General features: G+C 44.0%; 1 long non-coding RNA gene across 1 annotated transcript; it reads left to right on the forward strand.

Moving 5' to 3' along the window:
* Positions 1-24,762, forward strand: LOC125525496 (uncharacterized). Its single transcript, XR_007291315.2, has 4 exons — positions 1-458; positions 1,334-1,415; positions 23,958-24,053; positions 24,140-24,762. It is a non-coding gene; the product is annotated as an uncharacterized LOC125525496 (long non-coding RNA).
* Positions 24,763-25,583: the final 821 nt, after the last annotated feature.

The raw sequence follows: 25,583 nt of genomic DNA on the forward strand, positions 1-25,583 counted from the left end.
CTGATCGACCACCCACTCCCCGTCCCCTCACTCTCTGTCCCCTTCTTCCTCCTTTGGTCCTGCCTCAATCCCTGCCGACGCATCGCCGGGGACCCGAGCCACCGCACCCTACTAGCCCCTCCATCCTACCTCCGCCGACCTGTCCCGACCCCCTCCATTATCAACCGCTACCTGTGCTCCTCCCCTGGCGCTACCCCAGCAATCCCGCCGCGCTCTGGACGAACGACAGCATCACCCTGCGCCGGATTTGGGCCACCCCGTGCCGGATCCGCACCCCCAGCATCAGATCCCGCGGGTTGTCTTCTCGTACATGGTGGCCTCCCGCCCCCCAGGCCATGGATCGCCTACACGCCCAGCAGGGTCGGTTTGTTGGGGTGGTAGGAGCCCGTGGATGGAGGGCAACCATGGCCGCCGACATCGCCAGAACAGCTCCGCTTCTCGTACACCAATGGAACCGGGTAAGTTTTCCCCTGCATACTGCTAGCAACATCGTATCTTCATGGTTATGGCTCGTGCAAAAGACATGCGTACCATGGGCACCTACATAATCTGAAACAAGCAATTCAAGTGTCGGATTTGGTGCAGTAGCTGCAAGATTCATTCAATTTCAGCGCTGAATTCTCCCTAACATGGATTTGGCTTTTGGTCAGGTTCATTGGGAGAGGGGGTCCAAGGGGACTGGGGTGTTGTATAGAGCAATCTGATTAATGACTGAACTTAGCAAATTTTCCAAAAAAAAAATGGTGCGCATGATTCCAAGTTCTGCTGCACAAGCTCACAATATTAGCATATCTTCCTGCAGGAACTAGCAAGTAATGTATAAATGTGAAGCAAATAAATCGGTAACACAAGGCAACTAGGGTGATAAACACTAGAACCAAAGTGTTCCCCTCTTTTCGTGTTGTATATTTGCAGCAAACAATAAACAAGTTTTCTCTTTCTTTTTCATCTGTGTTCAATAGGTGAAATCAGAGGAAACATGGACAGAGGTAAAGCAGTAATTGAAAACAGCACAGGGAGGGTGCAGGCTCACACTTCTATGGCAATATGTTCCCAAAAAATTTAGCAAGCAACACTATAGCTAGTTACACCTTTTGTGTTTTTCCGTGTATCTCCAAAAAACAGTAGAGCATATTTGTTATCTGTGCGGGGGTCTGGTATATCGATGATTTTTTTTGGTGTACCTAGCCCTGTGAATAGCTCTATATGTGAACCTTTTTATTATCTCCATGCATATGAATTGCTTGTTCTGTGTAATGCGACTTGCCCTCGAGCCTGTGTATCGGGGATGCAGTACCAGTTTCACCATGTGTCCCTCTCTGTGCTTTTACAGTTTTTTGCAGGATAATTCTCGAAAAAAGGGAGCCCAGTAATCTGCACATTTACAATTAAGAAACTTCATCATGTGCTCCCAGGTAACCTACTAGACTTGCCTGGAATTAGTATGAATTTTGCCTAAATTTCATGCTAAATTGCGCACTAGCTGGTTGTCAAGTTGTCTAAAAGTACTAAAGTAAGCATATTGATTGAAGTTACAACACAATCTGCATCATCATACCTTTGTAGGCAATTTGTAGAAATAGTCGTGCAACTTAGAATCGTAAGTACATGTAACCATCTTTTTTGCTGTGATTTCGGAGTGTTGTTTTCGTGTGAAAGTATTAGTACTAGCACATAAGTTGCGTCGGTACCTAAAAGGGTCACCATTTTTTTGATTGACTCTATGTACCCTATTTTCTAGTAATATATTGGATCAGATGGTGATATGATCTGTTGAGATATAGGAGTGCTGATTATTGGTGAAAAAGGTGCTTTGGAACCCTATAGCTATAATGTTTAATGTGTTCACGTCATCCCTTCTAATTTACCCAAATTTAACTGCAAATTGCTTACACCATCAATTAATCGATTTTTTTTTTACTGGAGGTACGTATCATACAAGAGGACATTTTCATAGCAACAAAATGTTTTGGTATTCACGAAACTTGCTATATCACCAGGTTAACTAACCTACATAGCAATAGTTTTTGCTGAAGCAATTGGTAGAAGTTGCCTACATGTAGTTAATTTCTTGCCTGTACCAACAGTAAGTGCAGCTTCACTTTTCAATAGCTTTGGGTGCACACACGCGATCGCCGTCCGATTTAAATCGCTCGTCGTGCACGTGGTCAAGTGGCCTCCATTGTTTTTAAGGCGGTAAGGCGATCTAAGGCGAGCACACCCCGCTCTAGCGTCTAGGTGACGCCTAAGCGCCTAAGGCAGACGGCTAAGGCGGGCATATTTGTAAAGCGCTGCCAGAGCGCCTTATCGCCTAAGCGTCCAAGGTAGGACGCCTTAAAAACAATGGTGGCCTCTGGTCAGAACCGACTGTTTCGTCCGTGCACATCGCGAATTTATTAAAAACGGCCGAAGTGGAGACAGTGTTAGGGGGCCACCACTAACACAAGCGGCGCTCTCCATTTCCTCTATTGCCGCATACAATTCAAAATTCCAGGAGAGAGGAGTAGGGGCGGTGCTGCCTGAAGTTGGTTTGTTCGCCCAAATCGACCGCTGCCCAAATTCGCTATTATGATGGATTTGCTGAAGGAAATATGCCCTAAAGGCAATAATAAAGTTATTATTTATTTCCTTATTTCATGATAAATGTTTATTATTCATGCTAGAATTGTATTAACCGGAAACATAATACATGTGTGAATACATAGACAAACAGAGTGTCACTAGTATGCCTCTACTTGAGTAGCTCGTTAATCAAAGATGGTTATGTTTCCTAACCATAGACAAAGGAGTTGTTATTTGATTAACGGGATCACATCATTAGTTGAATGATCTGATTGACATGACCCATTCCATTAGCTTAGCACCCGATCGTTTAGTATTTTGCTATTGCTTTCTTCATGACTTATACATGTTCCTATAACTATGAGATTATGCAACTCCCGTTTACCGGAGGAACACTTTGGGTACTACCAAACGTCACAACGTAACTGGGTGATTATAAAGGAGTACTACAGGTGTCTCCAAAGGTACATGTTGGGTTGGCGTATTTCGAGATTAGGTTTTGTCACTCTGATTGTCGGAGAGGTATCTCTGGGGCCCTCTCGATAATACACATCACATAAGCCTTGCAAGCATTGTAACTAAGATGTTAGTTGTGAGATGATGTATTACGGAACGAGTAAAGAGACTTACCGGTAACGAGATTGAACTAGGTATTGGATACCGACGATCGAATCTCGGGTAAGTAACATACCGATGACAAAGGGAACAACGTATGTTGTTATGCGGTCTGACCGATAAAGATCTTCGTAGAATATGTAGGAGCCAATATGGGCATCCAGGTCCCGCTATTGGTTATTGACCGGAGACGTGTCTCGGTCATGTCTACATTGTTCTCGAACTCGTAGGGTCCGCACGCTTAAGGTTATGATGACAGTTATATTATGAGTTTATGCATTTTGATGTACCGAAGGTTGTTCGGAGTCCCGGATGTGATCATGGACATGACGAGGAGTCTCGAAATGGTCGAGACGTAAAGATTGATATATTGTAAGCCTATGTTTGGATATCGGAAGTGTTCCGGGTGAAATCGGGATTTTACCGGAGTACCGGGAGGTTACCGGAACCCCCCGGGAGCCATATGGGCCTTAATGGGCTTTAGTGGAAAGGAGAAAGGGGCAGCCCAAGGTGGCTGCGCACCTCCCCCCTCCCCTAGTCCTATTAGGACTAGGAGAAGGTGGCCGGCCCCCCTCTCCCTCTTTCCCCCTCGGGGAATCCTAGTCCAACTAGGATTGGGGGGGGGGGGGAGTCCTACTCCCGGAAGGAGTAGGACTCCTCCTCGTGGCCGGCGCCCCCCTCCCCCTTGGCTCCTTTATATACTGAGGTAGAGGCACCCCAGAAACACACAAGTTGATCCACGTGATCTATTCCTTAGCCGTGTGCGGTGCCCCCTGCCACCATAGTCCACTGTAGCGGAGTTTAGGCGAAGCCTTGCTGCTGTAGTACATCAAGATCGTCACCACGCCGTCGTGCTGACGGAACTCTTCCCCGACACTTTGCTGGATCGGAGTCCGGGGATCGTCATCGAGCTGAACGTGTGCTCGAACTCGGAGGTGCCGTAGTTTCGGTGCTTGATCGGTTGGATCGTGAAGACGTACGACTACTTCCTCTACGTTGCGTCATCGCTTCCGCAGTCGGTCTGCGTTGGGTACGTAGACAACACTCTCCCCTGTCGTTGCTATGCATCACATGATCTTGCGTGTGCGTAGGAAATTTTTTGAAATTACTACGAAACCCAACAGTGGCATCCGAGCCTAGGTTATTTATGTTGATGTTATATGCACGAGTAGAACACAAGTGAGTTGTGGGCGATATAAGTCATACTGCCTATCAGCATGTCATACTTTGGTTCGGCGTTATTATTGGACGAGACGACCCGGACCAACCTTACGCGTACGCTTACGCGAGACCGGTTTCCCCGACGTGCTTTGCACACAGGTGGCTTGCGGGCGACTGTCTCTCCAACTTTAGTTGAACCAAGTATGGCTACGCCCGGTCCTTGCGAAGGTTAAAACGGAGTGTATTTGACAAACTATCGTTGTGGTTTTGATGCGTAGGTGAGATTGGTTCTTACTTAAGCCCGTAGCAGCCACGTAAAACTTGCAACAACAAAGTAGAGGACGTCTAACTTGTTTTTGCAGGGCATGTTGTGATGTGATATGGTTAAGGCATGATGCTGAATTTTATTGTATGAGATGATCATGTTTTGTAACCGAGTTATCGGCAACTGGCAGGAGCCATATGGTTGTCGCTTTATTGTATGCAATGAAATCGTGATGTAATGCTTTACTTTATTACTAAGCGGTAGTGATAGTCGTGGAAGCATAAGATTGGCGAGACGACAACGATGCTACGATGGAGATCAAGGTGTCGCGCCGGTGACAATGGTGATCATAACGGTGCTTCGGAGATGGAGATCACAAGCACAAGATGATGATGGCCATATCATATCACTTATATTGATTGCATGTGATGTTTATCCTTTTATGCATCTTATCTTGCTTTGATTGACGGTAGCATTATAAGATGATCTCTCACTAAATTATCAAGATGTGTTCTCCCTGAGTATGCACCGTTGCCAAAGTTCGTCGTGCCCAGACACCACGTGATGATCGGGTGTGATAAGCTCTACGTCCATCTACAACGGGTGCAAGCCAGTTTTGCACACGCAGAATACTCAGGTTAAACTTGACGAGCCTAGCATATGCAGATATGGCCTCGGAACACGGAGACCGAAAGGTCGAGCGTGAATCATATAGTAGATATGATCAACATAACGATGTTCATCATTGAAAACTACTCCATCTCACGTGATGATCGGTTATGGTTTAGTTGATTTGGATCACGTAATCACTTAGAAGATTAGAGGGATGTCTATCTAAGTGGGAGTTCTTAAATATTTTGATTAATTGAACTTAAATCTATCATGAACTTAGTCCTGGTAATATTTTGCAAATCATGTTGTAGATCAATAGCTCGCGTTGTTGCTTCCCTGTGTTTATTTTGATATGTTCCTAGAGAAAATTGTGTTGAAAGATGTTAGTAGCAAAGATGCGGATTGGATCCGTGATTTGAGGTTTATCCTCATTGCTCACAGAAGAATTATGTCCTTGATGCATCGCTAGGTGACGGACCTATTGCAGGAGCAGATGCAGACGTTATGAGCGTTTGGCTAGCTCAATATGATGACTACTTGATAGTTTAGTGCACCATGCTTAATGGCTTAGAACCGGGCCTTCAAAGACGTTTTGAACGTCATGGAGCATATGAGATATTCCAGGAGTTGAAGTTAATATTTCAAGCAAATACCTGAGTTGAGAGATATGAAGTCTCCAACAAGTTCTATAGCTAAAAGATGGAGGAGAATCGCTTAACTAGTGAGCATGTGCCCAGATTGTCTGAGTACTACAATCGCTTGAATCAAGTGGGAGTTAATCTTCCAGATAAGATAGTGATTGACAGAATTCTCTAGTCACCATCACCAAGTTAGTAGAACTTCGTGATGAACTATGATATGCAAGGGATAACGGAAACGATTCCCAAGCTCTTCGTAATGCGGAAATCGAGAAAAACATCAAGTGTTGATGGTAGACAAGACCACTAGTTTTAAGAAAAAGGGCAGAGGGAAGAAGGGGAACTTCAAAAAGAACAGCAAGCAAGTTGCTGCTCAAGTGAAGAAGCCCAAGTCTGGTCCTAAGCCTGAGACTAAGTGCTTCTACTGCAAAGGGACTGGTCACTGGAAGCGGAACTGCCCCAAGTATTTGGCGTATAAGAAGGATGGCAAAGTGAACAAAAGTATATTTGATATACATGTTATTGATGTGTACTTTACTAGTGTTTATAGCAACCCCTCAGTATTTGATACTGGATCAGTTGCTAAGAGTAGTAACTCGAAACAGGAGTTGCAGAATAATCAGAGACTAGTTAAGGGTGAAGTGACGATGCGTGTTGGAAGTAGTTCCAAGATTGATATGATCATCATCGCACACTCCCCTATACTTTCGGGATTAGTGTTGAACCTGAATAAGTGTTATTTGGTGTTTGCGTTGAGCATGAATATGATTTGATCATGTTTATTGTAATACGGTTATTCATTTAAGTAAGAGAATAAATTGTTGTTCTGTTTACATGAATAAAACCTTATATGGTTACACACCCAATGAAAATAGTTCGTTGGATCTCGATCGTAGTGATACACATAATCATAATATTGAAACCAAAAGATGCAAAGTTAATAATGATAGTGCAACTTATTTGTGGCACTGCCGTTTAGATCATATTGGTGTAAAGCGCATGAAGAAACTCCATGCTGATGGGATTTTGGAATCACTTGATTATGAATCACTTGATGCTTGCGAACCATGCCTTATGGGCAAGATGACTAAAACGCCGTTCTCCGGAACAATGGAGCGAGCAACAGATTTGTTGGAAATCATACATACTGATGTATGTGGTCCGATGAATATTGAGGCTCGCGATAGGTATCATTATTTTCTGATCTTCACAGATGATTTGAGCAGATATGAGTATATCTACTTGATGAAACAAAGGTCTGAAACATTTGAAAAGTTCAAAGAATTTCAGAGTGAAGTGGAAAATCATTGTAACAAAAATGAAAATTTCTACGATATGATCGTAGAAGTAAAATATTTGAGTTACGAGTTTGGTCTTTAATTAAAAAAATTGTGGAATAGTTTCGCAACTCACGCCACCCGGAACACCACAGCGTAATGGTGTGTCCGAACGTCGTAATCGTACTTTACTAGATATGGTGCGATCTATGATGTCTCTTACTGATTTACCGCTATCGTTTTGGGGTTATACTTTAGAGACGGCCGCATTCACGTTAAATAGGGCACCATCAAAATCCGTTGAGACGACACCTTATGAACTGTGGTTTGGCAAGAAACCAAAGTTGTCGTTTCTTAAAGTTTGGGGCTGCGATGCTTATGTGAAAAAGCTTCAACCTGATAAGCTCGAACCCAAATCGGAGAAATGTGTCTTCATAGGATACCCAAAGGAGACTGTTGGGTACACCTTCTATCACAGATCCGAAGGCAGGACATTCGTTGCTAAGAATGGATCCTTTCTAGAGAAGGAGTTTCTCTCGAAAGAAGTGAGTGGGAGGAAAGTAGAACTTGACGAGGTAACTGTACCTGCTCCCTTATTGGAAAATAGTACATCACAGAAAACTGTTTCTACGACATCTATACCAATTAGTGAGGAAGCTAATGATGTTGATCATGAAACTTCAGGTCAAGATACTACTGAACCTCATAGATCGACCAGAGCGAGATCCGCACCAGAGTGGTACAGTAATCCTGTTCTGGAAGTCATGCTACTAGATCATGATGAACCTACGAACTATGAAGAAGCGATGGTGAGCCCAGATTCCGCAAAGTGGCTTGAAGCCATGAAATCTGAGATAGATCCATGTATGAGAACAAAGTATGGACTTTGGTTGACTTGCCCGATGATCGGCAAGCGATTGAGGATAAATGGATCTTCAAGAAGAAGACTGACGCTGATGGTAATGTTACTGTCTACAAAGCTCGACTTGTCGCAAAAGGTTTTCGACAAGTTCAAGGGGTTGACTACGATGAGACCTCACCCGTAGCGATGCTTAAGTCTGTCCGAATCATGTTAGCAATTGCCGCATTTCATGATTATGAAATTTGGCAGATGGATGTCAAAACTGCATTCCTGAATGGATTTCTGGAAGAAGAGTTGTATATGATACAACCGGAAGGTTTTGTCGATCCAAAGGGAGCTAACAAAGTGTGCAAGCTCCAGCGATCCATTTATGGACTGGTGCAAGCCTCTCGGAGTTGGAATAAACGTTTTGATAGTGTGATCAAAGTATTTGGTTTTATACAGACTTTTGGAGAAGCCTGTATTTACAAGAAAGTGAGTGGGAGCTCTGTAGCATTTCTGATATTATATGTGGATGACATATTGCTGATTGGAAATGATATAGAATTTCTGGATAGCATAAAGGGATACATGAATAAGAGTTTTTCAATGAAAGACCTCGGTGAAGCTGCTTACATATTGAGTATCAAGATCTATAGAGATAGATCAAGACACTTGATAAGTTTTTTCAATGAGTACATACCTTGACAAGATTTTGAAGTAGTTCAAAATGGAATAGTCAAAGAAAAGGTTTCTTGCCTGTGTTACAAGGTGTGAAGTTGAGTAAGACTCAAAGCCCGACCACGACAGAAGATAGAAAGAGAATGAAAGTCATTCCCTATGCCTCAGTCATAGGTTCTATAAAGTATGCCATGCTGTATACCAGATCTATTGTATGCCCTACCACTGAGTTTGGCAAGGGAGTACGATAGTGATCTAGGAGTAGATCACTGGACAGCGGTCAAAATTATCCTTAGTGGAATAAGGATATGTTTCTCGATTATGGAAGTGAAAAAAAGGTTCGTAGTAAAGGGTTACGCCGATGCAAGTTTTGACACTAATCTAGATGACTCTAAGTCTCGGTCTAGATACATATTGAAAGTGGAGCAATTAGCTAGAGTAGCTTTATGCAGAGCATTGTTGACATAGAGATTTGCAAAATACATGCGGATCTGAATGTGGCAGACCCGTTGATTAAGATTCTCTCACAAGCAAAACATGATCACACCTTAGTACTCCTTGGGTGTTAATCACATAGCGATGTGAACTAGATTACTGAATCTAGTAAACCCTTTGGGTGTTGGTCACATGGCGATGTGAACTATGGGTGTTAATCACATGATGATGTGAACTATCGATGTTAATCACATAGTGATGTGATCTAGATTATTGACTCTAGTGCAAGTGGGAGACTGAAGGAAATATGCCCTAGAGGCAATAATAAAGTTATTATTTATTTCCTTATTTCATGATAAATGTTTATTATTCATGCTAGAATTGTATTAACCGGAAACATAATACATGTGTGAATACATAGACAAACAGAGTGTCACTAGTATGCCTCTACTTGAGTAGCTCGTTAATCAAAGATGGTTATGTTTCCTAACCATAGACAAAGGAGTTGTTATTTGATTAACGGGATCACATCATTAGTTGAATGATCTGATTGACATGACCCATTCCATTAGCTTAGCACCCGATCGTTTAGTATGTTGCTATTTCTTTCTTCATGACTTATACATGTTCCTATAACTATGAGATTATGCAACTCCCGTTTACCGGAGGAACACTTTGGGTACTACCAAACGTCACAATGTAACTGGGTGATTATAAAGGAGTACTACAGGTGTCTCCAAAGGTACATGTTGGGTTGGCGTATTTCGAGATTAGGTTTTGTCACTCCGATTGTCGGAGAGGTATCTCTGGGGCCCTCTCGGTAATACACATCACATAAGCCTTGCAAGCATTGTAACTAAGATGTTAGTTGTGAGATGATGTATTACGAAACGAGTAAAGAGACTTACCGGTAACGAGATTGAACTAGGTATTGGATACCGACGATCGAATCTCTGGTAAGTAACATACCGATGACAAAGGGAACAACGTATGTTGTTATGCGGTCTGACCGATAAAGATCTTCGTAGAATATGTAGGAGCCAATATGGGCATCCAGGTCCCGCTATTGGTTATTGACCGGAGACATGTCTCGGTCATGTCTACATTGTTCTCGAACCCGTAGGGTCCGCACGCTTAAGGTTACGATGACAGTTATATTATGAGTTTATGCATTTTGATGTACCGAAGGTTGTTCGGAGTCCCGGATGTGATCATGGACATGACGAGGAGTCTCGAAATGGTTGAGACGTAAAGATTGATATATTGGAAGCCTATGTTTGGATATCGGAAGTGTTCCGGGTGAAATCGGGATTTTACCGGAGTACCGGGAGGTTACCGGAACCCCCCGGGAGCCATATGGGCCTTAATGGGCTTTAGTGGAAAGGAGAAAGGGGCAGCCCAAGGTGGCTGCGCACCTCCCCCCTCCCCTAGTCCTATTAGGACTAGGAGAAGGTGGCCGGCCCCCCTCTCCCCCTTTCCCCCTCGGGGAATCCTAGTCCAACTAGGATTGGGGGGGGAGTCCTACTCCCGGAAGGAGTAGGACTCCTCCTCGTGGCCGGCGCCCCCCTCCCCCTTGGCTCCTTTATATACTGAGGCAGAGGCACCCCAGAAACACACAAGTTGATCCACGTGATCTATTCCTTAGCCGTGTGCGGTGCCCCCTGCCACCATAGTCCTCGATAATACTGTAGCGGAGTTTAGGCGAAGCCCTGCTGCTGTAGTACATCAAGATCGTCACCACGCCGTCGTGCCGACGGAACTCTTCCCCGACACTTTGCTGGATCGGAGTCCGGGGATCGTCATCGAGCTGAACGTGTGCTTGAACTCGGAGGTGCCGTAGTTTCGGTGCTTGATCGGTTGGATCGTGAAGACGTACGACTACTTCCTCTACGTTGCGTCATCGCTTCCGCAGTCGGTCTGCGTTGGGTACGTAGACAACACTCTCCCCTCTCGTTGCTATGCATCACATGATCTTGCGTGTGCGTAGGAATTTTTTTGAAATTACTACGAAACCCAACATTTGCCCGAGTGGCTATGCATGGAGGAGGAGGGAGGCTTGGTGCTATAGCCACGATCGGCGCGTAAATTCTCATTTCCGAGGGGAGGGGACTCGGGATGGCGGCGGGGGGGGGGGGGGGGGGGGATTTTGTGCCACCTTCGACATTGCACATTATGGCCATCAAGGAGGTAGATTTTTCTCCGTAGTTGTACCATTGGGGGTGCGGCGCTCTGAGTGTTTAATTCACCACACACACACTGGGAGGGGGGACACCGAGGTAGTTTTTGTAGGCGGGGTGCTAGGAGGTGGACGTTGGATGGGGGGAAAGGTGGTAGGCCGGGTAGGGGATAGGAAGCAGATCTACAGATGCCATTTTCGTGTAGGGGCGAGGTTGATATGCAGGGCAAGAGGGGATGGTTTTTGATGGCAATAGCATTTTTCCTCGGTGTAGTTTGCCCTAGAATTTTTTTGAACATCAGGTAATTTTTGGTAGGGCTCGAGATGGAAGTTGCCCCGCGCAAAGGGGCACGAGTTGCTGCATATGTAATTTGAGGAACTACTAGGCAGAGGACACGACTGGAGCGCCTCTGAAAAATGCCAAAACTTGCCCAACATCTAAGACTGAAGTTGGCATAGATGCATGGTGTGAGTTGCCCAAGGATGTTTTTAACTTGCCTAACAATCGCCTTGTAGTTGCCTCAAAATCATGCAAACTTGCCATCTCTTTTCATTATATACTTATTAGATGATAGATTGTTGTTATATCGATATGCGTTACATATGCTATTCATTATATACTCAGATGGTAGACTTGCCCAACATCTGAGAAGTTCGTACATGCCTAAAAACCTCATTACTTGCCTAAAGTTTTTTCCAGTGATGACGGTAAAACTATCATGCACTAAAAAATACATACTCCCTCCGTCCCACAATATAAGTGGTTTTTGCATCAAAAACCACTTATACTATGGGGCAGAGGGAGTAGAAAGGAAAGCGGTGATGTACAAACATATGGATATAGTAGCATAGGAAGAAAAAAGAACAATCATTAATGGTTGCTAGATGTGAGAGAGGGTCTAGTTCCTGTTTTGTGAAATGAGTTATTTGCCAGATCTCCGTCCTACCATGGAGTATGGCCTTTTCTGTGTTTTGTCCATTTTTCAACTTTGGCTAACCATTGCTTTGTAGTTGCCTCAAAATGATGCAAAACTTGCCATTTTTTCATTTATATACTCAATAATATATTGTTTGCTACAAGGGGGCCTCCATCTTTACTGAACATGATAGGCAACTGCACACATCTAGACGAGGCAATTTTGATACACACATATCAAGCAACTTAATACAATTGAAATCAAATACTAGTTTTTCCCACTGTTCTGATAGCTCAGAAAACATACACATCAAGGTTAGGCAACTCCACATAGCTATACTAGCCAATTGGTACTCACAAATCAAGCAACTTAAAGAAACTGAAGTCAATCAAATATTTAGAATGCAGAGAAAAGTCGGGTAAGTGACATCTTAGGCACACATTTTAGGGGGATAGGAAGGGGGATTGGGCGGCAGACAATTTGTGTATGTGGAAACACAAAACTCATAATTTTTTTTCTAAACAACAGGCAAGTCACGCATAAAAATCTAGCAAGTCCCCCATAGTTTTCTAGCAAGTCACATACAAGACCACGGTAGCTTTCTTTGTTACGCAAACCATGGCAAACCCTTTTGTGTTTTCCTTTTTTTGTAGGACCCACCTAAAACATGTCAAAGCTATCCAAGGAATGCCTAAGTAAGAAACCTCCACCAACTACTCACATGTAATCTTCATACCCTTGCCCTGGAGATTAGTTGCTTACTATCTAGAGAGAAATCAATCATGTGTGATTACTTATTGTACTAAACTTGCTTAAGAAAACCTAGGCACTTGCCTACAGTTTCTTTTCAGTGAGGACCGTAAAACTGAATAAGAGCCTAGTATACTAGTGATTGGTAGGAAATCAGTTGCTCACGACCAGCGTGCACGAGCACGAAGTTGCTTAATGGCAGAACTAGAGTTGCTTAAAACAACCCAGCTAGATGTTTGTGTTGGGGAACGTAGTAATTTTAAAAAATTTCCTACGCACACGCAAGATCATGGTGATGCATAGCAACGAGAGGGGAGAGTGTTGTCTACGTACCCTCGTAGACCGAAGCGGAAGCGTTGACGCAACGTAGAGGAAGTAGTCGTACGTCTTCCCGGTCCAACCGATCCAAGCACCGTTACTCCGGCACCTCCGAGTTCTTGGCACACGTTCAGCTCGATGACGCTCCCCGGGCTCCGATCCAGCAAAGCTTCGGGGAGGAGTTCCGTCAGCACGGCGGCGTGGTGACGATCTTGATGTTCAACCGTCGCAGGGCTTCGCCTAAGCACCGCTACAATATGACCGAGGTGTAATATCGTGGAGGGAGGCACCGCACACGGCTAAGGAACGATCACGAAGATCAACTTGTGTGTCATGGGGTGCCCCCCTGCCCCCGTATATAAAGGAGCAAGGGGGAGGGGGCGGCCGGCCTAGGAGGGGGCGCGCCAAGGGGAGTCCTACTCCCACCGGGAGTAGGACTCCCTCCTTCCTTGTTGGAGTAGGAGAAGGGGAAAGAGGAGGAGAGGAAGAAGGAAAAGGGGGCTGCGCCCCTTGTCCAATTCGGACCAGAGGGGGGGCGCAGGCCTCCTTCCTTTTGGCCTCTTTCCTCTATTCCCATATGGCCCAATAAGGCCCATATACTCCCCGACGAATTCCCGTAACTCTCCGGTACTCCGAAAAATACCCAAATCACTCGGAACCTTTCCGATGTCCGAATATAGTCGTCCAATATATCGATCTTTACGTCTCAATCATTTCGAGACTCCTCGTCATGTCCCCGATCTCATCCGGGACTCCGAACTCCTTCGGTACATCAAAACTCATAAACTCATAATATAACTGTCATCGAAACCTTAAGCGTGCGGACCCTACGGTTCGAGAACAATGTAGACATGACCGAGACACGTCTCCAGTCAATAACCAATAGCGGAACCTGGATGCTCATATTGGCTCCTACATATTCTACAAAGATCTTTATCGGTCAGACCGCATAACAACATACGTTGTTCCCTTTGTCATCGGTATGTTACTTGCCCGAGATTCGATCGTCGGTATCCAATACCTAGTTCAATCTCGTTACCGGCAAGTCTCTTTACTCGTTCCGTAATACATCATCCCACAACTAACTCATTAGTTGCAATGCTTGCAAGGCTTATGTGATGTGCATTACCGAGAGGGCCCAGAGATACCTCTCCGACAATCGGAGTGACAAATCCTAATCTCGAAATACGCCAACCCAACATGTATCTTTGGAGACACCCCAGTTACGTTGTGACGTTCGGTAGCACACAAAGTGTTCCTCCGATAAACGGGAGTTGCATAATCTCATAGTCATAGGAACATGTATAAGTCATGAAGAAAGCAATAGCAACATACTAGACGATCGGGTGCTAAGCTAATGGAATGGGTCATGTCAATCAGATCATTCAACTAATGATGTGATCCCGTTAATCAAATAACAACTCTTTGTTCATGGTTAGGAAACATAACCATCTTTGATTAACGAGCTAGTCAAGTAGAGGCATACTAGTGACTCTGTTTGTCTATGTATTCACACATGTATTATGTTTCCGGTTAATACAATTCTAGCATGAATAATAAACATTTATCATGATATAAGCAAATAAATAATAACTTTATTATTACCTCTAGGGCATATTTCCTTCAGTTTGCTTCTTTTCTTTTAAAATTTTACCACATACGTTGTACAAAGCAAACTAAATTCATAAGAGACAAATGAGTTGCTTATCCTTTTTCCACATTTTTTTATTTTGCTTAAAAGTGCCCCAGTAATTGCCCACATGGTTATGCATAGCTACGAGAGAGGAGAGTGTTGTCTACGTACCCTCGTAGACCGAAAGCGGAAGCGTTAGCACAACGCGGTTGATGTAGTCGTACGTCTTCACGGCCCGACCGATCAAGCATCGAAACTACGGCACCTCCGAGTTCTAGCACACGTTCAGCTCGATGACAATCCCCGGACTCCGATCCAGTAGAATGTCGGGGAAGAGTTCCGTCAGCACGACGGCGTGGTGACGGTCTTGATGTTCTACCGTCGCAGGGCTTCGCCTAAGCACCGCTACAATATTATCGAGGATTATGGTGGAAGGGGGCACCGCACATGGCTAAGAGATTATTGATCAATTTTTGCGTCTTTGGGGTGCCCCCTTGCACCCGTATATAAAGGAGCAAGGGAGGAGGAGGCCGGCCCTAGGAGGGGGCGCGCCAAGTGTGGAGTCCTACTAGGACTCCCTAGTCCTAGTAGGATTCCACCTCCCATATGGAATAGGAAAAGAGGAAGGGAAAAGGAGAAGGAAGGAAGGGGGCGCCCTCCTTCCCTAGTCCAATTCGGACCAGACCAAGGGGAGGGGTGCGGCCACCCTTGAGGCCCTTTTCCTTCTTTCCCGTATGGCCCAATAAGGCCCAATATGTATTCCCGTAACTCTCCGGTACTCCGAAAAATACCTGAATCATTCGGAACCTTTCCGATGTCCGAATATAGTTGTCCAATATATCGATCTTTACGTCTCGACCATTTTGAGACTCCTCGTCATGTCCATGATCATATCCGGGACTCCAAACAACCTTCGGTACATCAAAACTCATAAACTCATAATATAACCAACATCGAAACGTTAAGCGTGCGGACCCTACGGGTTCGAGAACTATGTAGATATGACCGAGACATGTCTCCGGTCAATAACCAATAGCGGAACCTGGATGCTCATATTGGCTCCCACATATTCTACGAAGATCTTTATCGGTCAGACCGCATAACAACATACGTTGTTCCCTTTGTCATCGGTATGTTACTTGCCCGAGATTCGATCATCGGTATCTCAATACCTAGTTCAATCTCATTACCGGCAAGTCTCTTTACTTGTTCCGTAATACATTATCCTGCAACTAACTCATTAGTTGCAATGCTTGCAAGGCTTAAGTGATGTGCATTACCGAGAGGGCCCAGAGATACCTCTCCGACAATCGGAGTGACAAATCCTAATCTCGAAATACGCCAACCCAACAAGTACCTTCGGAGACACCTGTAGAGCACCTTTATAATCACCCAGTTACGTTGTGACGTTTGGTAGCACACAAAGTGTTCCTTCGGTAAACAGGAGTTGCATGATCTCATAGTCATAGGAACATGTATAAGTCATGAAGAAAGCAATAGCAACATACTAAACGATCGGGTGCTAAGCTAATGGAATGGGTCATGTCGATCACATCATTCTCCTAATGATGTGATCCCATTAATCAAATCACAACACATTCTATGGTTAGGAAACATAACCATCTTCGATTAACGAGCTAGTCAAGTAGAGGCATACTAGTGACGTTTGGTTTGTCTATGTATTCACACAAGTATTATGTTTCCGGATAATACAATTCTAGCATGAATAATAAACATTTATCATGATATAAGGAAATAAATAATAACTTTATTATTGCCTCTAGGGCATATTTCCTTCAGTCTCCCACTTGCACTAGAGTCAATAATCTAGTTCATATCGCCATGTGATTTAACAGCAATAGTTCACATCACCATGTGATTAACACCCATAGTTCACATCGATATGTGATCAACACCCAAAGGGTTTACTAGAGTCAGTAATCTAGTTCACATCGCTATGTGATTAACACCCAAAGAGTACTAAGGTGTGATCATGTTTTGCTTGTGAGAGAAGTTTAGTCAACGGGTCTGCCACATTCAGATCCGCATGTATTTTGCAAATTTCTATGTCAACAATGCTCTGCATGGAGCTACTCTAACTAATTGCTCCCACTTTCAATATGTATCCAGATTGAGACTTAGAGTCATCTGGATCAGTGTCAAAACTTGCATCGACGTAACCCTTTACGACGAACCTTTTGTCACCTCCATAATCGAGAAATATATCCTTATTCCACTAAGGATAATTTTGACCACTGTCCAGTGATCTACTCCTAGATCACTATTGTACTCCCTTGTTAAACACAGTGTAGGGTATACAATAGTTCTGGTACACAGTATGACATACTTTATAGAACCTATGACTGAGGCATAGGGAATTACTTTCATTCTCTTTCTATCTTCTGCCGTGGTCGGGCTTTGAGTCTTTACTCAACTTCACACCTTGTAACACAGGCAAGAACTCTTTCTTTGACTGTTCCATTTTGAACTACTTCAAAATCTTGTCAAGGTATGTACTCATTGAAAAAACATATCAAGCGTCTTGATCTATCTCCATAGATTTTGATGCTCAATATGTAAGCAGCTTCACCGAGGTCCTTTCTTTGAAAAACTCCTTTCAAACACTCCTTTATGCTTTGCAGAATAATTCTACATTATTTCCGATCAACAATATGTCATTCACATATACTTATCAAAAATGTTGTAGTGCTCCCACTCACTTTCTTGTAAATACAGGCTTCACCGAAGTCTGTATAAAACTATATGCTTTGATCAACTTATCAAAGCGTATATTCCAACTCCGAGATGCTTGCACCAGTCCATAGATGGATCGCTGGAGCTTGCATATTTTGTTAGCACCTTTAGGATTGACAAAACCTTCTGGTTGCATCATATACAACTCTTCTTTAAATCCATTAAGGAATGTAATTTTGTTTATCCATTTGCCAGATTTCATAAAAATGCGGCAATTGCTAACATGATTTGGACAGACTTAAGCATCGCTACGAGTGAGAAAATTTCAACGTAGTCAACACCTTAGACTTTGTCAAAAACCTTTTTCAACAAGTCTAGCTTTGTAGATAGTAACACTACTATCAACGTTCGTCTTCCTCTTGAAGATCCATTTATTTTCAATGGCTTGCCGATCATGGGGAAAATCCATCAAAGTCCATACTTTGTTCTCATACATGGATCATATCTCAGATTTCATGGCCTCAAACCATTTCGTGGAATCTGGGCTCATCATCGCTTCCTCATAGTTCGCAAGTTCGTCATGGTCTAGTAACATGACTTCCAGAACAGGATTACCGTACCACTCTGGTGCGGATCTCACTCTGGTTTACCTACGAGATTCGTTAGTAACTTGATCTGAAGTTACATGATCATCATCATTAGCTTCCTCACTAATTGGTGTAGTAGTCACAAGAATAGATTTCTGTGATGAACTACTTTCCAATAAGGGAGAAGGTACAATTACCTTATCAAGTTTTCTACTTTCCTCCTACTCACTTCTTTCGAGATAAACTCCTTCTCTAGATAGTTTCCGAGTTTAGCAACAAAAGTCTTTCCTTCGGATCTGTGATAGAAGGTGTATCCAATAGTTTCCTTTGGATATCCTATGAAGACGCACTTCTCCGATTTAGGTTTGAGCTTATCAAGTTGAAACTTTTTCACATAAGCATTGCAACCTCAAACTTTAAGAAACGACAGCTTAGGTTTCTTGCTAAACCATAGTTCATACGGTGTCATCTCAAACGGATTTAGATGGTGCCCTATTTAACGTGAATGTAGCTGTCTCTAATGCATAACCCCAAAACAATAGCGGTAAATCTGTAAGAGACATCATAGATCGCACCATATCAAATAAAGTACGATTACGACGTTCGAACACACCATTACACTGTGGTGTTCCAGGTGGAGTGAGTAGTGAAACTATTTCACATTGTTTTAACTGAAGACCAAACTCGTAATCCAAATACTCTTCTCCATGATCAGATCGTAGAAACTTTATTTTCTTGTCACGATGATTTTCCACTTCACTCTGAAATTCTTTGAGCTTTTCAAATGTTTCAGACTTATGTTTCATCAAGTAGATATACTCATATCTGCTCAAATCATCTGTGAAGGTTAGAAAATAACGATACCCGCCGCGAGCCTCAACACTCATTGGACTGCATACATCAGTATGTATTATTTCCAATCAAGTTTGTTGCTCGCTCCATTGTTCCAGAGAACATAGTCTTAGTCATCTTGCCCATGAGGCATGGTTCGCAAGTACCAAGTGATCCATAATCAAGTGGTTCCAAAAGTCCATAAGTATGGAGTTTCTTCATGCGCTTTACACCAATATGACCTAAACGGCTGTGCCACAAATAAGTTGCACTATCATTATTAACTTTGCATCTTTTGGTTTCAATATTATGAATATGTGTATCACTACGATCGAGATCCAATGAACTATTTTCATTGGGTGTGTAACCATATAAGGTTTTATTCATGTAAACAGAACAACAATTTATTCTTTTACTTAAATGAATAACCATATTACAATAAACATGATCAAATCATATTCATGCTCAACGCAAACACCAAATAACACTTATTTAGGTTCAATACTAATCCCGAAAGTATAGGGAGTGTGCGATGATGATCATATCAATCTTGGAACCACTTCCTACACATATCGTCACTTCACCCTTAACTAGTCTCTGTTCATTCTGCAACTCCCGTTTCGAGTTACTACTCTTAGCAACTGAACTAGCATCAAATACTGAGGGGTTGCTATAAACACTAGTAAAGTACACATCAATAACATGTATATCAAATATACTTATGTTCACTTTGCCATCCTTCTTATCCGCCAATCACTTGGGGTAGTTCCGCTTCCAGTGACCAGTCCCTTTGCAGTAGAAGCACTTAGTCTCAGGCTTAGGACCAGACTTGGGCTTCTTCACATGAGCAGCAACTTGCTTGCTGTTTTTCTTGAAGTTCCCCTTTTTCCTTTGCCCTTTTCTTGAAACTAGTGACCTTGTCAACCATCAACACTTGATGCTCTTTCTTGATTTCTACCTCCATCGATTTCATCATCATGAAAAGCTCGGGATTCATTTTCGTCATCCCTTGCATACTATAGTTCATCACGAAGTTCTACTAACTTGGTGATGGTGACTAGAGAATTCTGTCAATCACTATCTTATCTGGAAGATTAACTCCCACTTGATTCAAGCGATTGTAGTACCCAGACAATCTGAGCACATGCTCACTAGTTGAGCGATTCTCCTCCATCTTTTAGCTATAGAACTTGTTGGAGACTTCATATCTCTCAACTCGGGTATTTGCTTGAAATATTAACTTCAACTCCTGGAACATCTCATATGGTCCATGACGTTCAAAACGTCTTTGAAGTCTCGATTCTAAGCCGTTAAGCATGGTGCACTAAACTATCAAGTAGTCATCATATTTAGCTAGCCAAACGTTCATAACGTCAGCATCTGCTCCTGCAATAGGTCTGTCACCTAGCGGTGCATCAAGGACATAATTCCTCTGTGCAGCAATGAGGATAAACCTCAGATCACGGATCCAATCCGCATCATTGCTACTAACATCTTTCAACACGATTTTCTCTAGAAACATATCAAAATAAACACAGGGAAGCAACAACGCGAGCTATTGATCTACAACATAATTTGCAAAATACTACCAGGACTAAGTTCATGATAAATTTAAGTTCAATTAATCATATTACTTAAGAACTCCCACTTAGATAGACATCCCTCTAATACTCTAAGTGATCACGTGATCCAAATCAACTAAACCATGTTCGATCATCACGTGAGATGGAGCAGTTTCATTGGTGAACATCACTATGTTGATCATATCTACTATATGATTCACGCTCGACCTTTCGGTCTCCGTGTTCCGAGGCCATATCTTTATATGCTTGGTTCGTCAAGTATAACCTGAGTATTCCGCGTGTGCAACTGTTTTGCACCCGTTGTATTTGAACGTAGAGCCTATCACACCTGATCATCACGTGGTGTCTCAGCACGAAGAACTTTCACAACGGTGCATACTCAGGGAGAACACTTCTTGATAATTAGTGAAAGATCATCTTAAAATGCTACCGTCAACCTAAGCAAAATAAGATGTATAAAAGATAAACATCATATGCAATCAAAATATGTGACATGATATGGCCATCATCATCTTGCACCTTTGATTTCCATCTCCAAAGTACTGTCATGATCTCTATCATCACCGGCATGACACCATGATCTCCATCATCTTGATCTATATCAATGTGTCGTCACGTGGTCTTCTCGCCAACAATTGCTCTTGCAACTATTGCTATCGCATAGCGATAAAGTAAAGCAATTATTGGACGCTTGCATCTTATGCAATAGAGAGACAACCATAAGGATTTTGCCAATTGCTGATAACTTCAACAAAACATGATCATCTCATACAACAACTTATATCTCATCACGTCTTGACCATATCACATCACAACATGCCCTGCAAAAACAAGTTAGACGTCCTCTACTTTGTTGTTGCAAGTTTTACGTGGCTGCTACGGGCTTAGCAAGAACCGTTCTTACCTACGCATCAAAAACCACAACGATAGTTTGTCAAGTTGGTGTTGTTTTAACCTTCGCAAGGACCGGGCGTAGCCACACTCGGTTCAACTAAAGTTGGAGAAACTGACACCCGCCAGCCACCTGTGTGCAAAGCACATCGGTAGACCCAGTCTCGCGTAAGCGTACGCGTAATGTCGGTCCGGGCCGCTTCATCCAACAATACTGCCGAACCAAAGTATGACATGCTGGTAAGCAGTATGACTTATATCACCCACAACTCACTTGTGTTCTACTCGTGCATATGACATCTACGCATAAAACCTAGACTCGGATGCCACTATTGGGGAACGTAGTAATTTCAAAAAATTTCCTACGCACACGCAAGATCATGGTGATGCATAGCAACGAGAGGGGAGAGTGTTGTCTATGTACCCTCATAGACCGAAGTGGAAGCGTTGACGCAACGTAGAGGAAGTAGTCGTACGTCTTCCCGGTCCAACCGATCCAAGCACCGTTACTCCGGCACCTCCGAGTTTTTGGCACACGTTCAGCTCGATGACGCTCTCCGGGCTCCGATTCCGCAAAGCTTCGGGGAGGAGTTCCGTCAGCACGACGGCGTGGTGACGATCTTGATGTTCAACCGTCGCAGGGCTTCGCCTAAGCACCGCTACAATATGACTGAGGTGTAATATCGTGGAGGGGGGCACCGCACACGGCTAAGGAACAATTACGAAGATCAACTTGTGTGTCATGGGGTGCCCCCCTGCCCCCGTATATAAAGGAGCAAGGGGGAGGGGGCGGCCGGCCTAGGAGGGGGCGCGCCAAGGGGAGTCCTACTCCCACCGGGAGTACGACTCCCTCCTTCCTTGTTGGAGTAGGAGAAGGGGAAAGAGGGGGAGAGGAAGAAGGAAAAGGGGGCTGCGCCCCTTGTCCAATTCAGACCAGAGGGGGGGCACAGGCCTCCTTCCTTTTGGCCTCTTTCCTCTATTCCCGTATGGCCCAATAAGGCCCATATACTCCCCAGCGAATTCCCGTAACTCTTCGGTACTCCGAAAAATACCCGAATCACTCGGAACCTTTCCGATGTCCGAATATAGTCGTCCAATATATCGATCTTTACGTCTCGATCATTTCTAGACTCCTCGTCATGTCCCCGATCTCATCCGGGACTCCGAACTCCTTCGGTACATCAAAACTCATAAACTCATAATATAACTGTCATCGAAACCTTAAGCGTGCGGACCCTACGGTTCGAGAACAATGTAGACATGACCGAGACACGTCTCCAGTCAATAACCAATAGCGGAACCTGGATGCTCATATTGGCTCCTACATATTCTACGAAGATCTTTATCGGTCAGACCGCATAACAACATACGTTGTTCCCTTTGTCATCGGTATGTTACTTGCCCGAGATTCGATCGTCGGTATCCAATACCTAGTTCAATCTCGTTACCGGTAAGTCTCTTTACTCGTTCCGTAATACATCATCTCACAACTAACTCATTAGTTGCAATGCTTGCAAGGCTTATGTGATGTGCATTACCGAGAGGGCCGAGAGATACCTCTCCGACAATCGGAGTGACAAATCCTAATCTCGAAATACGCCAACCCAACATGTATCTTTGGAGACACCTGTACAGCACCTTTATAATCACCCAGTTACGTTGTGACGTTTGGTAGCACACAAAGTGTTCCTCCGGTAAACGGGAGTTCCATAATCTCATAGTCACAGGAACATGTATAAGTCATGAAGAAAGCAATAGCAACATACTAAACGATCGGGTGCTAAGCTAATGGAATGGGTCATGTCAATCAGATCATTCAACTAATGATGTGATCCCGTTAATCAAATAACAACTCTTTGTTCATGGTTAGGAAACATAACCATCTTTGATTAACGAGCTAGTCAAGTAGAGGCATACTAGTGACACTCTGTTTGTCTATGTATTCACACATGTATTATGTTTCCGGTTAATACAATTCTAGCATGAATAATAAACATTTATCATGATATAAGGAAATAAATAATAACTTTATTATTGCCTCTAGGGCATATTTCCTTTAGTTTGCTGCTTTTCTTTTAAAATTTTACCACATACGTTGTACAAAGCAAACTAAATTCATAAGAGACAAATGAGTTGCTTACCCTTTTTCCACCTTTTTTTATTTTGCTTAAAAGTGCCCCAGTAGTTGCCCACATTTTTCCCCACATCTTTTTAGTTCTAACATGCATGATCACAGATGAGTTGCTCGCTCTTAACACGAATTTTGCTTAAAACAAAGCTTAGAAGTTGTTTCTTTTTTGTTCTGTTTTTCAATACACCTTTTTCTAGTCCCAAAGCAACCTAAAAATACAGCAGTCGATACATGAAAAAACGAAAAACAGACGTTGTGGTTCATGTCCTGCCAAGAGTTGCTTGCTGTCAATACCTGATTTTCTTATAAAATCCACTATAGTTGCTCACTTTCTGTTTTTGTTTTCTATTTTGCAACAGGAGCAGCACAACAACCATACTTGTTGCTCATGGATCTGGGAAAAACAAGGGAGAACACTGCGAGGAAGAAGGTGCAATCAGATATGAAAAAACAAGGTGAGAAAATCACACCTCCCATCTCTTCTTACTTTGTCTGTATATTGGTAGATTCTTCTTTCAGTTTTTAAGCTTCAATGGGGCAGCCATTGCAGGGTCCCTCCGATTTTGGGGGAGAAGAAGAAGGGCGTGGGGGTAGGTAAGGAGAGGGAAAGGGGGGCGTTGGGCGCAGGGGTACGTCAGGCAAGCTACACTTCCTATTTGATGACCGGCGTTGATCAAGCACGTGATGGGAGAGCTGAAGAAAAGCGTGCAAGCTGAAGGAAAGCATGGGAGCAGGAGAAAAGCGTGGGCCTTCCTACTTTCCAAATCTGGATCGGGGGACCAAAACATGCCTAAATAAGAGAGGCTGCCAGGAAGCGCTAGTGGGCAAACGTTTGCTCACTAGATGCGTCCCAACAAAAAACATCTGTTTTCATTCTTTGTTCCGGTCGAATTTGTGTAACAATTGTGCGCCGGGCTGTCCCTTCTAGCCCGACGACTGACAACCCGGTTAACACGCAAAACACACAGACCACTACTAGGAAAAGACCTACTAATGGCGCACTGGTTTTGCCTACTAATGGCGCACTACCGGTGCGCCATTAGTATCACGCCACTAGAATTTTTTACTAATGGCGCATCACTGATGCGTCATTAGTATCTGGTATGCTAATGGCGCACCAGGAAGTGCGCCATTAGTATGTAACACCATGCGCCATTGGTATGCCTCCCGGGGGGCCATATTGTTGGGGAACGTAGCAGAAATTCAAAATTTTCCTATGTGTCACCAAGATCTATCTATGGAGAGACTAGCAACGAGGGGAAGGAGTGTGCATCTACATACCCTTGTAGATCGCTAAGCGGAAGCGTTCAAGAGAACGGGGTTGATGGAGTCGTACTCGTCGTGATCCAAATCACCGATGATCCTAGCGCCGAACGGACGGCACCTCCGCGTTCAACACACGTACGGAGCAGCGACGTCTCCTCCTTCTTGATCCAGCAAGGGGGAAGGAGAGGTTGATGGAGATCCAACAGCATGACGGCGTGGTGGTGGAAGTAGCGGGATTCCAACAGGGCTTCACCAAGCGCTGCGGGAGGAGGAAGATGTGTCGTGGGAGGGAGAGGGAGGGCAGGGCTTAGGTTTGGTTGCCCTCCCTTCCCCCCACTATATATAGGGCCAAGGGAGAGGGGGGAGGCGCAGCCTTGGCCCTTCCTCCAAGGAAGGGTGCGGCCAAGGGGAGGTTTCCCTCCCCCCCAAGGCACCTAGAAGGTGCCTTCCCCTTGTGGGACTCTTCCCTCCTTAAAACCCTAGGCGCATGGGCCTCTTGGGGCTGGTGCCCTTGGCCCATGTAGGCCAAGGCGCACCTCCCACAGCCCATGTGGCCCCCGGGGCAGGTGGCCCCACCCGGTGGACCCCCGGGACCCTTTCGGTGGTCCCGGTACAATACCGATGACCCCGAAACTTGTCCCGATGGCCGAAACAGGATTTCCTATATATAAATCTTTACCTCCGGACCATTCCGGAACTCCTCGTGACGCCCGGGATCT

This window comes from Triticum urartu, chromosome 7A (assembly GCF_056163025.1).
Source record: "Triticum urartu cultivar PI428250 chromosome 7A, HENAU_Tu73, whole genome shotgun sequence".
NCBI lineage: Eukaryota > Viridiplantae > Streptophyta > Magnoliopsida > Poales > Poaceae > Triticum > Triticum urartu.